At 41.0% G+C, this 13,103-nt stretch overlaps 1 long non-coding RNA gene across 1 annotated transcript; it reads right to left on the reverse strand.

The window, feature by feature from the left end:
• Positions 1-259: 259 nt before the first annotated feature.
• On the reverse strand, positions 260-6,318 carry LOC133260568 (uncharacterized). The gene is made up of 2 exons (XR_009740866.1): positions 582-6,318; positions 260-469 (listed from the first exon to the last, which is right to left on the reverse strand). It is a non-coding gene; the product is annotated as an uncharacterized LOC133260568 (long non-coding RNA).
• Positions 6,319-13,103: the final 6,785 nt, after the last annotated feature.

Here is a 13,103-nt window from a genome sequence, read left to right on the forward strand (position 1 = left end):
ATGATGCCTATTGAGAATGAGTTCTCTTTTTTTTGAGGACTGAGGAATGCAATGTGAACAGTGTACTTTTTTTTTTTTTTTTTTGCTTCAGGAGTTATTTTATTCCTCATTAATGCCAAGACAAAGGGGTTATAAGGGCCCTTGACATATAAACGTCTAATTAGGAAATTTTCAAAGCTGATGTCGTCTAAAATACTCAATTTTTTTTAAAGTCAAGAATAAGAAACAAGAGTTTATCATTAGACAGCTAAAGAAGGTCTCCAATAAAATAAGCTTTTTATTTGTATCATCCATGCAAGCAAGGCTAGGCTGCTGCTCTCATCCGCTAAGTCAAAAGTGCATGCTTTCATTTAGAACAGCCCTGGGGGCAGGTGGTATTTTTCACACACTCCTGGTCTCACCTTGGGTTTCCCTGGAGGAAGAGCTTGACACCAGGGCTTGTGTGCAAATAGATAATTTGGGAGGTGATCTTGGGAAGGAAAAGACAGAGAGTAAGAGACAGAAAGTAAGAAAACAAAGAGAACACAAGACTGTGGGAAACAAGGGCTTCATTCTTTCCAGAGACCACCCAAGAAACCCACTTAATGCCTTCCAGAATCATCCTCTTGAAAGACAGGAAGTAGGTCCATTAGTTCACATCCCATCAGTCAAAGATCACCTTTCGGAGTGTTAACTTCCTGATCTATGCGAATGCTTGGGCCAAGCCAACAGTCATCATATCTGTGGTTCTCCAGGGTAGAAAGCAAAAACATATGATATATTAGCTACTGCTGCCTGATCGATAACCTTCAAAGTTAGTAGGTTTAAAGCACAAGCAATTATTATTTCATAGTTTCTGTGAGTCAGGCATATAGAAGTAGCTAAGCAATTCTAGCTCAGGGTCACTCATGATGCTGCAGTCAAGAGGCTGACCCAGGCTTCTGTCAACAGAAGACTTAATGAGGGCTGGGGGATCTGCTTCCAAGATGGCTCACTCACACGGCTGGTGGCAGTTCCTCATTGGCTGTTGGCAAAAGGCCTTATTTACTCATCACTGGGTCTCTCCATAAGGCTGCTTGAGTGTCCTCGTAGCATGGCAGCTAGCTTGTCCCAGTATGAAAGTTCCAGGACAGTAAGGCAGAAGCTATGATGTCTTCTATGACCTAGCCAGTAGAATCTGTGCTGTTGGCCACACCGACCAATCCTGATACAGTATGGGGAAGGACTGTGCAAGAGTGGGAATACCAGAAGGTGGAGATAATCAAGGGTCATCCCTTAGGCTGGTTACCACATGTGATTATGTGCTGAGGGGCACTGGCAGCACAAGATATACCAAAACCTACACAGAACTATCTACCCCAACCGTGGCTGAATAACAACATGAGACCATGAAGATAAAAGTCGCGGTGTCCAGACACCTTTTGGAACCTTCCATCACTCAGATCGGATCATTTCTTGGGCTCCTCCAGTTCAACCCAGAAGGGTGTTCAAATTAAACAAAGATTTCAGAAAATAATGATGGGCAGAGCTAAGCTATAGAGTTCTAAAATACAAATGCAACAGATGATATGGAAATGGCATGCATCTTGGATTGATTAAACCACCTCAGAAAGTTTATTTCTTGGTTTTCATTCACTCCGAACCTACAGCAAACAGACTACAGAAGCCCACGCGAGACTGTCTGCTTATAGCAGGGAGCAAAGCTGATCTGATGCTTGAGTTTTAGGAACAGGGCAAAACACAACCCTAAGGGGAAGCAAATTTGTGTTAAAACACTAATGTTAATTGAATGGTTCATCAAAGAAGATTCATTTTGGTTGAAGTCCAGTTAATGCTGCAACAGACTCTTTCAGATTGTTAGGAGTCATCAAAATACATGTGACAAATTTTTCATGGGTGTAGAAAAAAGCATTTTCACCTGCAGAGTAGGCTTAAAAACTACAAGTTGCAAATACAACTAATTGTCCATCCAACACCCATCTTTCCCCTTTTCCTAATTACAGAACCTAAACCTAACTTTCATACTTAGCTTTAGAAAGTGTCCCATCTTCTCTGGCAAAGTGGAGTGGTCACATGCCACTGTTCTGACCAATAAAATTTATGTGAAGTCTGCTGATGAACTCTGAAGTTTTGTTTTCCTGATACACAAGTCACTGTTACTGCCTGGAAAATTGAGATAGTGACTCGAGCTGGAGCATAAGCAGCTACCTTGTAGCCATGAGGAAAAGACCAAGAATCACAGATACCTTGAACCACCAAACAACCAGTCACTGAGAACAAGAAACCTCTCTATAGCTTTAGCCACTATCGTTGGCTTTTCTCTTACATATGGTTGAACCTAATCCTTGATAAATATAGCTCACACAAATATTTTTGGATCACCCCTAACCAAGTGGGCTTCCCTGGTGGCTCAGTAGTAAAGAATACATCTGCCAATGCAGAAGACATCCCCTGAAGAAAGAAATTGCAATCTACTCTAGTATTCTTGCCTGGGAAATCCCATGGACAGAGGAACCTGGTGGGCTATAGTCCATGGGGTTGCAAAAGAGTCAGACACAACTTAGCAACTAAACAACTTCAACAACCAAGTCATAATTTTACTGCATTAGTTAAAATTTCACATTTTTATTCATCTTCAAAGAAACAGTTTCAAAATTGTCAGTTTTGTAAAACCATCATTATTGGTTTTCTCCTGAAAAAATACTCTGCCCATGATAATCCTGACACTTCTGCCCATTGATGTTTCTTCAGTCTTTGCATCTGGCCAAGCTCTTCCACAATTCCAGGTCTTCATACTTGTGCCTGCCCCCAGCTTCCCCCATATTTCCTTGCTGAGGTTCTTCAATCTAAACCAAGTCATCAGTTCAGTCGCTCAGTTGTGTCCGACTCTTTGCGACCCCATAAATCGCAGCACACCAGGCCTCCCTGTCCATCACCAACTCCCCGAGTTCACTCAGACTCACGTCCATCGAGTCAGTGATGCCATCCAGCCATCTCATCCTCTGTCGTCCCCTTCTCCTCCTGCCCCCAATCCCTCCCAGCATCACAGTCTTTTCCAATGAGTCAACTCTTTGCATGAGGTGGCCAAAGTCCTGGAGTTTCAGCTTTAGCATCATTCCTTCCAAAGAAATCCCAGGGCTGATCTCCTTCAGAATGGACTGGTTGGATCTCCTTGCAGTCCAAGGGACTCTCAAGAGTCTTCTCCAACACCACAGTTCAAAAGCATCAATTCTTTGGTGCTCAGCCTTCCTCACAGTTCAACTCTCACATCCATACATGACCACAGGAAAAACCATAGCCTTGACTAGACGGACCTTCATAGTTTCATGTAAACAACTTTTTGTTTATGAAACTTATCAAATTTCTGCTCATGTATTTATTTTTGAGAGTATGTGTACCCTGTCGGTTTCGTCACTGAAATGAAGCTCGGGGAGGCCAGGGCTGTACCAGCTTGGCTCACCCTTGTAGCCCAGTCTCCACAGTAGTGCCAGGGGGACTGTGATGGCCACACTATCTTTCAGGGAAGCCCTGGAAAGTTCAAGTGTCGTGCTCTTGTTCTGAGGATGTAGAAAACTCGGACACTGTCAGAGGTGTTCCTCATACTGGATTCTGCTCATTGAGATGCTAAAGCTTTTCCACTTGTTTCTCTTTGTTGAGTATTCCTCACTGAAATCCTCTAGAGAGCAGGAGTACTCCCAGGAATAGGGACCTTCACCACACAGTCCAGGTGGGTTTCCATGAAGTCCAGACAACTGATCAAGCTTCCAGGGGGACAGGCCAGGTTCTTACCCCTCAGTCTCCCTAAACAGGGGGAAAAATACTACTAATTGTCCAAAGTTAAAGATGAGAATCTCTTAAGGCTTTTTAAAGTGTGTGTGCCCATGAGTGTGTTTTAAAGGGCTGCATTTTGAAGAGGTAAATACAGACTGGAAAATATCTGTTTACACTCTGGTGGCAGAGCAAGCATCTGGAGAGCATTTAACTATGGTGATACTTTGCTCCCAAGTAAAGGTTCTGTTTGTTACAATATGACAGAGTTATTTGGCTTTTCAGAAAGACGCCATTCTCCTTCTGGGTTCTCTACAAAATCAAAGACAAGATAAGCTATTTTGAGAATATTAAAACATGTGCAAACCAAAGTGAAAAGACCAGGAAAAACTGGAAAGGAATCCAACAAGCCATGAGAAAATTTGAAAATATATTACCTACTTGGAAAATATGTTATCGTTTTCTGCTGCTTCTGTTTCTTTTAAGCACCTACTATCACAGAAATGCCCTAGGTGAGTCTTGCCTACCCAGAAGGCTAATTAAGCCAGACCATCTGAAGCTTGAATGATGAGGAGGCAGGAAGTGATATAAGAGACGTGAGGAGGAAGAGGTTGGTTGGATGCTGCATCTCCAGGCAGAGATTATACAATGTGAGGCTGAGAGGTCTTAGTTACAGTGGGTCAGCTTGGAGACAAGTGTTCTGAGATATTTGGGTGCTTGTATATTCAGATCAAGGAGATCAAACTAGTCAATCCCAAAGGAAATCAACCCTGAATACTCACTGGAAGGACTGATGCTGAAGCTGAAGCTTCAATACTTTGGCCATCTGATGCAAAGAGCCACCTCATTGGAAAAGAACCTGATGCTGGGAAAGATTGAGGGCAGAAGGAGAAGGGGAAAACAGGATGAGATGGATGGATGGTATCATCAACTCAATGGACATGAGTTTGAGCAAACTCCGGGAGAGAGTGAAGGACAGGGAAGCCTGGTGTGCTGCAGTCTTGAGGTCACAAAGAGTAGGATACGATTGAGCAACTGAACAACAAAAACAAATATCCAGATAACTCAGGTCCCAAAGGAGCCAAGGAGAAGAATTTCTATTGAATAAATTAAATCTTAGCAGTGACCGAATTCAAGGTAGTAATTTTTATAAATTGCTCATTTTCTCCTGGAATTTTAGGATATAAATCCTAAAAAATTAACATTTAAATGACTAAAAGTGAACATAAAAGTAGGCTATATGAGGAGGGACACAAATCAACTTACGAATCCTTTTGTATTTGAGAGATAACTACTTGAAGAGGGAATATATACTATTATTGAGGTTTTTCGTGTAACCTCGATACACTAAAAATACAGTAACAAAATAACAATTTTTTACTGATAATACTTTTCAATGCCTTTTAGCCAAGAACTTATCGAAGGTTACTGGTAAGTTATCTACCACAGAGGTGACGTATCATAAAGAATTGACCAGAAAATATCAGAAATATGGAGATAATAAATCTAAGATAGAGAATTGTATACTTTTGTACTTTCTATATCTCTATAACAAGGGTAATAGGTTTAAATTCAAAGAGGAGGTGTTGTCTTTGCCAGAGACAGAAATATTAAGTTTGATGTTTTTCCACTGGAGAAAATGTTTTAATTTTTTAAAAAAAATTTAATATACTTTTAAAGGTTACTCTCCATTTACAGTTATTACAAAACATTGGCCATATCCCGCACATTATCTAATACATCCTTGAGTCTATTTATACCCAGTAGAGTCTGCCTCCCACTCCCCCACCTTTGTATTGTCCCTCCCTGCTCCTCACTGGTAACCACTAGTTCTCTATATCTTTGAGTCTGCTCCTTTCTTCTTATATCCACTAGTTTGCTGTATTTTTTAGATTCTGCATATAAGAGATATCATATAACCTTTGTCTTTTCTGACTTCTTTCACTTAACTTAATGTCCTCCATGTCCATCATGTTGCTGCAAATAGCAAAATTCCATTCTTGTAATGGCTGAGTAGTATTCCATTGTAGACATATATAACCACATTTTTATCCATTCATCTGTTGTGGGACAATTAGGTGGCTTCCATATCTTGGCTATTGTAAATAATGCTGCTATAAACTTTGAGGTGCATGGATCTTCTTGAATTAATTTTTTTTTTTTTGGATGTCTACACCAGAGTGGGATTGCTGGGTCATATGGTAGTTCTATTTCTAGCTTTTTGAGAAACCTCCAAACTGTTTTCCACAGTGGCTGCACCAATGTACATCACCACCACCAACGTATGAGGGCTCCCTTTTCTCCACATCCTCGCTAACACTTGCTATACGTGTGCTTTTTGATGATCGCCATTCTGACAGGTGTAAGGTGATACCTCACTGTGGTTATGATCTGCATTTCCCTGATGATTGCTGAGGTTGAGCATCTTTTCACATGCCTGTTGGCTACCTGAATTTCCTCTTCGGAAAAATGTCTATTGAGGTCTTCTGCCCATGTTTTAGTTTCCTTGTGAGTATCTAACATATGTATATATATATATAAATAACTCATACAATTCATTATCAAAGCAATTTTTTTTTAAGCCAAATGGGCCAGAATATCCATCTAGAAGTTCTGTACTTATAATTAAAGTCACTTTCAAGTCCACAAAAACAGGGTGCCCTCTCTTTATCTAATCCCCGGGGGATCAGATACATAGAGCTGAACTTTCAGCATATAGATTATATTACTGCCAAAAAAGTTTAGATAATGGCTTTAAAAAAGTTTTTTTAATTGTTGTTGCTGTTTTAAGTACAACTTGGGATGAACACAGAAAAAGGACAGTTTTACATATCTGTTCTGAAGTTCTAATAGATAAATAAATGAATAAATTCCTAGACCTTGCCCATGAGGGTATATGTAAGAAGCCTGTCTGATGTCATAAGTGAGTCTAGCCGGGCCTCTTTCATAGCTCCCACTGCTTACATTTTTAGGTAAATAATAGAAATATTTCACCTACTATGTCACAGCTTAATCCATGGGACTTGGGCTAGAAGAAACACAGATGGAACGGATGGAAGTTTTACTGTATAGACCATGCAGTTACTCACTATGTCTGAGTGACATTGTTTTGTGTATAGACATAGAGAAAAGTTTAACAAGCCATTGTTAATTATGTGAACGGTGGCATAGGAGCGGTTCTCAAACCAAAGAGCAGAGATTATCTCTTCGTGAGGACAAACTTGATTAAGAGGCATTTTTGTTCACTTTGGGGGCCATTGAACAGGGAGTCAAAAGATTAGCTTCAATGGAACCATCTTTCCAGCATCCTTGAGGAAAAAGCTGCTTGTCAACACTTGGGTAAACAATACCTCTGAGTGATGGAGGGAAAAGTACCAAGAGGCAGAAAAGCAGTGGGCAGTGAAGCACCAGACCTGCGGGCAGTTCATGAACATACCAGAAAGTTCCCCCCCCAAAAAAATGGAATTCAGGCCTTCCTCTCTTCTGTCTCCTCAAACTTCCCACATCCTTAGGCTCAAGAACTTCTTCCCTGGTCGCAATGAATATAGTGACTACTCTAATGTTTGTGCCAACAGAGAAGTAAAAGAGCCCAGTTAACATAAAACAATGAGACATCCTTTCAAGTAACACACACAGTTACTGCCTCTGTCCCTGCTCTGCAGGCCAGCAAAATGCTGAAGTAGGAGACAGGGGCCCAGCAACCAGTTTTTGCTAGAAAATTATTAGGACACATGAACGAGACTCAGATGGATACATAAAATCTGTTCATGTAGCATCACCTCTCAGAGCTTCTGTTCAAAGTCTCTAAAACAAGCGGTGGCTCGGAAAGCATGGGGTGGCAGTGAGAGGAGGGGTGGGAGTGGGGAAGAGCAACGTGGAAGGGAAGCCAGGAGATTACTGGTACCAATCTCATTGCTAACTGTCTGCTTCCTACCATGGGGGGCAGAGTTTAGAGACCATCTAAACTTTCTCTGTTGATAGAGGTTTTTCTACAGTGACCATTGAGACCATTGGTGGTGACAAAATAAGACCATTTTGTCACAGTTTTTTCTATAGTGACAAAATGAGATCATCCAGTGCACACTGCATCAACTAGATTACATTAAACAGATACAGAGGGATATTTCCTCTGTGTCTGACACTGTTGAACACAGAAGACACGAAAATGTGTAAAACATAATCCCCATCTTAGAGATATTTACAATTTATTGAGAAAGTGTAAATACCTCTCTAAAAGATAAATCTACAAAGTACAGTACTAATAGGCTTCAAAGCAGAAATAATTAATCAAACCATTCATCCATCACTTATTTACTTAGATGCTTCCGGCCTGGAAAATTGTATCAGGATACTCTTAAAATTGATCTAAAATCTTATCAGTTGTTTTCTTGTTTTCTCTTTTTTCTAAAACCTTTCATTTCAGTGATAGACTGATAGCAATTTTTGACATCTAAAACAGAGAGGTGGTCCTGAAAATAATGAGTTAAAAGGCCTCAAATAAAAAAATAGGTATCACAAAAAGTGTGCACATTTCTACAATTCTACAAAATTTCTCTCAACCTTCTTCCAAACTAGTGTAAAACAAGCATTTAAATTAGACACAGAAAAGAACACTGACATCAATAAAAGTGACAGCTGACAGAAGAGGAAAGAAGGCGCAAAATGTTTGAAACAAACAGAAGAGCTGAAGGAGAGTCACTGAGACTCAGTGTACAGCCACAATCCCCCGAAGTTAGATTAAGGGCAGCACGGGGATTACGAGAAGAAACAGGTACACCGGCATAAGTAAAAAGCATCAGGCAATAGCAAGAGAGGTGACAGGTAACAAGTTTAAAAATTTCAAATATTGCAACGGTCCTGGACCACTCAGTAGGAACTGGCAACTCTACTCACCTTCATAATCCCTGGGAAATCACATCATTATGAAACTGTTTTCCATAATGGTGGCCCTGAGTCATCAAGGGAAACTTTAAATCCTGTTCAGTATTCTCTATTTTGAAAAGCAGGAAATGTCTGGGGGTGGGGGTGGGGCAGAAGACTGAATAATCCATTTTAGAGGTTTTTAAGCAAGATTTCGGAGAAGGCAATGGCACCCGACTCCAGTACTTTTGCCTGGAAAATCCCATGGATGGAGGAGCCTGGTAGGCTGCAGTCCATGGGGTCGCTAAGAGTCAGACACGACTGAGCGACTTCACTTTCACTTTTCACTTTCATGCATTGGAGAAGGAAATGGCAACCCACTCCAGCGTTCTTGCTTGGAGAATCCCAGGGATGGGGGAGCCTGGTGGGCTGCTGTCTGTGGGGTGGCACAGAGTCAGATATGACTGAAGCGACTTAGCAGCAGCAGCAGCAGGCAAAATTTGGTTGTGTAGACATCTACATTTTTCCGAGCAACTAACATCTCTCTGATTAAACAGGAATTTACCATATTTTGGATCATAAAAATTTAAAAGAATTTTCTTTAATAAATACCAAACATGTTAACATATAATTAGAAATGGCTAGTCAGAAAAATAATAGATTGTTTTCCATATATCTCTAAAATTATTTTTAGGTATAAATGTGGCAAATGGCAACCCACTCCAGTGTTCTAGCCTGGAGAATCCCAGGGACGGGGAGCCTGGTGGGCTGCTGTCTATGGGGTCACAGAGAGTCGGACACGACTGAAGTGACTTAGCAGTAGCAGCATACTGGGGAAAGCATTTTATGTTGAATGTATATTGATGAGAGATGACAGGGAGAACACGGAAAGCAGTAAAGCAACTTGAAGAATCGCTGTTGTTTTGGCCCCGTTGCTAGTGCTAGTATGAACTCACTGTGCCGCCAGGTCTGTACTGCTCAGCGCATGACAGTCCAATAAGTCAAGAGGTGTTGGGGCAAGAAAGAGTGACTTTATTTAGAAAGCCAGCAGATTGAGATGATGGTGGACGAATGTCCCAAAGAACCATCTTGCCCTGCTTTGCATGCTAGTTTCTTTCATGGAACAAAGAAAGGGTGGTAAGGAGGTAAAGTAAAAAAGGCAGTAAATTGTTGTGAATATTTTCTGGTTCCAGCCAAGACTCTGGAAGGGATGTGTTAATTTCTTGCAGCCATTTACAGGTTGGCCAGGTCAGGATGTTTCCTGTGAGCTAAAAAGAGGTATTTTAACACTCAGGCATGGGAGGCAGAACTCCCAGAGATGGACCATTATGTGTACTTCAAGCTATATATAGGCAACATCCCTGTGGTGATTAACTTGTTTTGTGTGTTAGTCCTCAGTCGTGTCTGACTCTTTGCGACCCCATGAACTGTAGCCTGCCAGGCTCCTCTGTCCATGGGATTCTCCAGGCAAGAATACTGGAGTGGGTTGCCATTTCCTTCTCCAGGGAATCTTCCCAACCCAGGGATTGAACCCAGGTCTCTGGCATTGCAGGCAGATTCTTTACCAGCTGAAGCACCAGGGAAGCCCTTGTAGCAAAAGCAGTAGATACAAAGATTAAAGTAAAAGAAAGGGATGCAGTACAGAGTCAGATTTGGTCTTCCCCATCACCACTGCACAGAGACTGTGGTGGAAAGTGGAGGCAGGTCACCACAGGCGAGGCCCTGAGGTTTGGAGAACATGCTTCTATATATCTCGCTGCACCAGATGTGAAGACCACAGTGTTTCACCCCAATATGCAAATCCTGTCCAGGCCCTGCGGAAGCAGGGGTATACTTCTGGGAATGGGAAATTAACCTGACAAGCAGTCCTTACACAGGGGAGAGAAGACACCTAACTTTCTCAGAGCCTCATTTTTCTGGGCTTTGACTTGGAGCTGTCTAGATATGCTTGAGGTGCTGTGTGAAGGAACACCTGGATGAAAGCAGAAGCTGCTGTCTTGAGACAGGAAGGTAGGAACAGAAGCCAAAACATACCCTCGGGTCTTGTAAGGATAAGCAAGTCTCGTCTAATGAGCTCAAGTTCTTTGTTACAGGTGGGTTCTGAGTCTGTTTGCCTGAATAACTGTGGAAACTTTGTAGAGTCTTCCCTAAACATTACAGCCTCTTCTCAAGTGGTCATCCAATCCACGCCGTAAATAACCATGATGGATGACTTCCTAGGCTTAGAGAAGTATTTAGAAGGTAGTCACTGTGAAGTTAATTCACCTCACATGAGTAAGACCTTAATTTGTGGTTTACCAGAGGATCTCACTTTATAATCACTCTTCTTGCTCTTTATGGAATCATGCCTTTTCTGTTTTTTCTAGTTCTGTTCCATACCAATCAAGGAACATTTAAGTTAGAATATGTGGAGGCTGATTATAATATCCACTTGGTAGATTTTCCAGGACATTTTCTCATCCATTAGTCATTTCAAATTTTAACACCTGCACCAGAGGCTGAGTGGGAAGGGGAAGGTGTTAACAAAGATAGAAATGACTAATGGACCAGAATTTTTAAGAAAACAAAATTATAGGCATGAGATTACCTTAAATTATCACCTATCTTATGTGTTTTTATGGAAATTTACTAGTGTATGGGTCATCACTAAATATATCTAAAAGATAGTTATGCTGGAACATAACTCAGATGTACTACTATTTCCCACCAAGAGGCTTGCAGAGTTTTCCCACAATCCTTGTCTCAGCCGCCTGCCTTAATGGAATTCCCACTCCTTTGGTCTGGTTTTGGGAGTTAGGACATCATTTTTATCTACTGGCTTCTGTGGTATTTACTGCATCTAAAAATGAAAGATGCTGTATTTAAATGTTGCCTGGAAAAAAAACACAGTATCTTGCTTTCTTTTATTCATTTGAAGTAATTATTGCTATCACAGTCTCATGTGCATTTTTCCCAAACCATAATGATTTGAGACTTATATGGTAAAAAAAAAAAAAGAGTTGGACTGTTTTTTCAAGCAGGCAATTTTGTAAAGCAAATGGTAGTAATCTGAGCCACTTTTTTGGTTTCTAAAGATTTCATCTGTCCACAGGATGATTTCAGGGTCCCATACAATTTCTTACCTGGAGGCTAAGACCCTGTGTTCAAAATCCTGTTTTCCATTTCCTACACATAGAATGCAGGTGTGAAAACATAAAAGCACCCACATTCATCATAAGGGTTTCCTATATCCTTTCGCTTAGAGCATTTCTGAGTTCTTTGTAATTCATTTAAAAGAAACACGGGGGGAAAGTTACAGTCATTTCAAATAAACTACAAGTTTCCCTTAGGAATTTATACTAAAATGAGTATTTATTTTTAAAAACCAAATGATATAAATATAAGACATGCAATACTGGGTCAACCCAATGGTCTAACCAGCCTGTGGTTTCAAAGTCTCGTAGTATTGCATTAATGTTGGCCTCTGAAGTTTTGGGATTCATTTCAAACTCCCTGGTTTCCTTTATTATTCAAATCTGGATTTACCATTCATAGATTCATATAAATGTTTCCTGAACTTACTCATATCTTTAGGTTATATCAATTATGGAAACAATGAGTTCCCCAACAGCAAGGATTCTACACCCCATACATCATGAGACTATAAGCAGGGGTTCTACTACAGAGAAAGGAAGAAATGGGGTGAAAAAATTCAACCTATTTTGGTTGTCCTCTTGGATACAACTGTTCACATCTCGCTCACATGAAAAACGTATTCACTCCCATCCAATGACCACCCTCTCCCCTAAGCCTCACCTAATTATGGTATTTGTCAAAAGTTCAGGATCCTATGATTTGCATCAGTCCAGACTCCGCTACTCTCAACCCAGAGACCTATACACTGAATAGAAAATTATGTCTTCCACATACCTAAGGCAGGAAGCCTCTAGGATGATGACCCCAACGGCCCCCACCTCTTGGCATTCATGGCCTTGAGCTATCCTCTTCCTTTTAGTAACCTGCTTCTAACCAACAGAATATGGCAATGGTAAGGGGATGCCACGTTTGTGACGAGGTCACATAAAATAGTGACTTTCATCTTGCCAGCAGTGTCTTTCTCTTTTTATCTTGATGACTTCGTTGAAGCAAAGTGCCACGTGGAAGATGCCCTGAGGGTGACCTCTGCTCAACAGCCACCAGGGAGTTGAAGTCTCCGGTATAGAAACTCCCAGGGAACTGAATCCTGCCAACTCTGTAAGTGAGTTTGGGAGAGGGTCCTTCTCTAGTCACACCCCGAACTCTAGCTGACAACTTGAATGAAGGCTTGTGACAGCTCAGAATCAGAGGACCCAGTTAAGTTGTGCCTGGAGACCTGATCCGCAGAAACTGTGAGATAATACATGTGTGTCATTTTAAACTGCTAAATTTGGGGATAATCTGTTACTTAGCAATAGATAATTACTTAACACCTATTGTGCAATGCTGGAACATGATGACAATAATAAATACTACAATTT

This window comes from Bos javanicus, chromosome 14 (assembly GCF_032452875.1).
Source record: "Bos javanicus breed banteng chromosome 14, ARS-OSU_banteng_1.0, whole genome shotgun sequence".
Lineage (NCBI taxonomy): Eukaryota > Metazoa > Chordata > Mammalia > Artiodactyla > Bovidae > Bos > Bos javanicus.